At 40.0% G+C, this 4,522-nt stretch overlaps 1 protein-coding gene across 1 annotated transcript in view; it reads left to right on the top strand.

Moving 5' to 3' along the window:
- Ube2h (ubiquitin conjugating enzyme E2 H) overlaps window positions 1–4,522 on the top strand; it is a 123,923-nt gene that overhangs the window by 98,993 nt on the left and 20,408 nt on the right. The gene's annotated exons all lie outside the window — the stretch shown is intronic.

Raw genomic sequence — 4,522 nt, 5'->3', positions numbered from 1 at the left:
AAAAAGAAAAAGAAAAAGTGGTCATGTGTGTTCGTTCATGGCTGATGGACTGGCCAGCTAACATTTGAACATGCCCCAAAACTCAGTATTGACCCATCCATGTTGGAATCAGACATCATCCCACGTTTGGAGCAGCTGAATGTCATCCTGAGTCTTAGATATAGGTCAGGTAGAGCAGTTTCTTTCCAGAACACTTAAGAAAAAATGTGCTTTGTTTTAGATTTGCTGGCCTTCACAGTATTTGCTAGTGCCATAACAAAGACCTTTATCTGCTTAGATGTGTTCAGAGGTAATATTCAAATGTGGCCCAGTAATTTAGTTTTTATCACCAAAAAATGGAGTTTTCCTGGGTTGAACAACTTGTTGAAAATTCTTTAGAAATACTGCCTTGACTAGTGGTCAGTTTTAGAACCATAGATCAGGTCCAGCTTTGTGGATCATGGAACATGAACCAGCCAGGTTATGGCTCTGAAAGACAGCCACAGCTACATTTTGCTTTCTTTGGGGTTGTATTTTCAGGGCTCAAGTTCCACCCTCAATTATATGGACAGGTATCCTTGACTCTTTTCTTTTTTTTTCCTTCCTTTGCTTTTGATTACAATCAAGTAAAATGCAAGTAAAATCTTAGCTATGTATGGATATTTAGCTTGTGATTTCATGATGTTATCTCTTACTATTCTTTTCAAACATTATTGACAACTAAAAAGCTTTGATAGGCATTTCTACTTGAGAAGTAGAGGCATGAAGATCGAAGTGTGTTCAGGGTACATAGTGAGAGCTCAACGCCAGCTTGGACTGCATTTTGAGACCCTGGTTTTTTGTTGTTGTTTGGTTGGTTGGTTTTTTAAAATGAATACCCAGCTAGCTAATTACAAACTCATTGCCCTCATTTCAGAAAGGTTAATAATCCTATTAACCACATTTAGCTTATAGTCTCCAAAGGTAACCAAGGTTATAGCAGGCCTGACCTGTAATAACCTCTAAAAAATAAGGTGAGAAGATTTTGAGATTGCCAAGGCAGGGAGTAGTTTGTTTTGTTTTGTTTTAGTATTTTGTTAGGACAGGGTGTACAGGTCTCACTGCTTAGATCGGACTCATAGTGATCCTGCTGTTTATGGCCTCCCAAGTGCTAGGATTGCAGGTGCATGCCACCACGTCCAGTCTCATGAGTAGTGTTTTTGATGAGCAAGGTTTTTTTCTTCTTCATCTTGACCTGTGTAGGAGTGTCCATTTTCTTCTGTACATCTCTCCAGTTTAAATGTATTGGGGGAGGGGGCTGTAAAAAAGGCAGTAAAAGGGAAATTATTATGTGAGTTTGGAAGGCTTTGAAACAGTCTGTGTTATATAACTACACACCTCAGATTGGTGACCTGGTGACCAATGCTGAGAATGAACTTGAATTTTGTCCTCTGTGTTTTCATCATACCTTACATCTTTGGCATTACCTTTTCCCATATCACTGATCTGTTTCTAAGTTTAAAATACTTGAAAGGGGCTGGTGAGATGGCTCAGTGGTCTAAAGCACCTACTTAGAACAAGCTTAGCAAAGCTCAGGGACCTCGGTTCAATCCCCCAGCACCACATGCCAGCCAGCCACGCCCCCTGGTGGGCTGAGCTGGCCACACACACACACACACACACACACACACACACAAATAAATAAATAAAATTTAAAAAAAAAATAAATAAAAAAAATAAAATACTTGAAAGCCAAAATTCTGTCAGTGACATTAAATATGTCATGTGTATTATAAAATTCTTCAAGTATTTGATTACCCTCATCCCCACTCCCACCACCCAATACTAGGGGCAGAACATAGGAGCTTCATACTAAACTGCATTTCTAACATTTATTCATTCATACATGCATGCATGCATGCATGTGTTCATGCATTCATACATTCATTTTGCAGTACCAGGGATTGAACTCTGGACTTTGCGCTTGCCAGGCAGGCACTTAAGCTGCTGAGCTATCTCCATGGCACTATTTTTGTTTTTAGACAGGAATTCACTAACTTACATTGTCCGGGGTGGGCTTGAACGTTCAGTCCGCCTTCCTCAGCCTTCCAGAGTACAGGGATTGCCACCATGCCCAGCTGAGTGTTTTACTAATCCTTAATTCCTGCTAATTGCTCTACCTTTTAGAGTTGTAAGGATGTGCTTCTACCTTTTTTGGCTTTTTGCCTGAGACAGGGTCCTGCTGTGTAGTTTATTTTATTTTATTTTTTCTTTAACTTTATTGTATTTTATTTATTTTTTTTTGGTTTTTTAAAAATTTTTTAATAGATTGAAAATTGAAAATTAATTATTTACAAACATAACTGAATATAACAAAAACTGTCCAAAATAAGAATGAGCTGCTGTGTAGTTTAGGCTGGCCTTGAACTCAACAATTCTCTTGCCTCAGCCTCCTAAGTGCTGGGATTACAGACTTGCCACCAGGCTTGGCTAGAGGTTTGTGAGTACTCTTTTTTTGTAGACTTTCTGTTTTTTTTTTTTTTTTCTTTTTTTGGCCAGCTTAGCCTGCCCTGAGGGCGGGGCTGGTATAGCATATGGTGCCAGAATTGAACGACCTGTGCTTGCCAGTGCTTCCTAAGCAGGCACTTTGGACTGCTGAGCTATCTCACTGGCCCTAGACTTTCAATTTTTTAATGTTCATAAAAACTCAAATCCATTATTATTATAATTTCGTAGGCGCAAGTAAAAGGTAAAAATCTATTGGTTTGCCCCAAATCATTATATAATTGAAGGAAATATGGCAGTCATACTTATTTGGCTACTGGTTTTTATAAGTACATAAAAGGCATAACTCCTTCTCCCCAAAAAACCAACTTGACAGAAAAGTAAGATTTTATGTTTGTTTATTTATTTTTGCATTTAGTATAGGGGATACAGGGTATATAGGGTCTTGCTACATAGATCAGACTCATAGATAACCTCCTGTTTTCAGCCTCCCAAGCGCTGGGATCATAGGTGCAGGCCACCACACCCAATCTCAATCATGGCTCAATGGGGGACTGGGAGGGGCAGGGTCAGCACCAAACACCAGGGATTGAACCCTGACCATTGCACTGTCTAAGCAAGCGCATTAGTCCACTGAGCTGTCAGGCTGACCCATTTATGGTTTGTTTTATTCTGAACATTTTACAAATTTATTACTTGGTTGACAATTTGCTGTGGCTTGAATGAGCAAAAGTGAACTGATGGGATTTTGAAAAGTCAGTATTTGATTTTCTCCCTAGTTGTTCGAGGGTATGAGTAACATGGCTGAAATTCTCAGATGGGCACAACTTCATCATTACTTTCAACTCTTACCAAAAACCTAGGGAAAGATACATTCAAATCATGGAGGAAATAGTCTGTTCTAGAACAGACCATGAGAACTGATGCTCTGTAATTTGTGTCCGACTTTCTACTTCACTAGTTGTAAGTAGGATTTTCATTTGTTTCCTCTCTTTTCAGCCTGCTTCTTAATGAATTACAGAACAGGTAGATAAACTCAAGAGTACTAACTGAACTGTGGTCAGTTTTTTTTTTTGTCTTGAGCAACCAGGAGTCTCATCAATGGAGAGGGGACAGCAAAATGTAAACTTGTTTAATAGTTGCTTTTGGATAGGAAGAGCTTTGAACAAGAGCAAGAGGAACTTCCTATTTATGAGAAATCACGCCAATGATTTGTTTTCAGTAAGCATTTACTGATTAGAAAGGTGAGAGTTTGGAGCCATGAAAGCCTTCCAGGAGAGACGACTCCTTGTCCAGGGCTGGAGTGATAGATGAAGGACTGCAAGCAAGTGGAGTAGGGAGAGAAGAAAGCCTAATCAAATTTCCAGAGGTTTGGAGGCCAGGGATAAGGGTGTTAGAGTCAGCTTGCATCCTTTATTAAGAGAAGAGGGGCCAGCCAAATAGCTCAGTGGATTAAAGCACCTGCAAGCAGGCGCAGGGGTCTGGGATTTGATCCCCAGGCCTGGCATGGTGGGGTGCACCTGTAATCCCAGCTCTTGGGAGGCTGTGAACAGGCAGATCAATACAAGTCCCACCGATTTGATTTGAAACTGTCTCATTGCTATCTGTTTATCAATAAAATTATGAAAAAAAATACGAGTCCCATCTAGTAGTGAGACCCTGAACACCCAGTAGACCCTTCCCTAAAATGCATCCAAAAAAAAAAAAAAAAAAAGAGAGAGAGAGAAAGAAGAGAACTTAACGGTAACTTTAAGTATATCAAGTCTGATAGAGTAGTTATAAAGATTTGGTAATAGTTATCATCATACACTTACTCCTTTAAAATTGTAAGATGACTTAGGCAAAGCTCAGAGGCCAGGTTTGATCCCAGTGTGCTGTGCCAACCCTGCCCCCAGGACAGGCTGAGACATCATTTTGATGTGAGGTGGCAAGACTGGGCATGGTGGTGTCTGTAATCCCAGCTATTGGGAGGCTGAAAACAGGAGAATCACTACGAGTCAAATTTACGTAGTGAGACCCTGTAGACCCTGTCCTAAACAGAAAAATAAAGTTGTAAGAT

Source organism: Octodon degus, unplaced genomic scaffold (genome assembly GCF_000260255.1).
Source record: "Octodon degus isolate 3935 unplaced genomic scaffold, OctDeg1.0 scaffold00160, whole genome shotgun sequence".
In the NCBI taxonomy this organism is placed as follows: domain Eukaryota; kingdom Metazoa; phylum Chordata; class Mammalia; order Rodentia; family Octodontidae; genus Octodon; species Octodon degus.
Note: the sequence above shows the minus strand (reverse complement) of the source record. Positions and strands in the feature narration are given on the sequence as shown.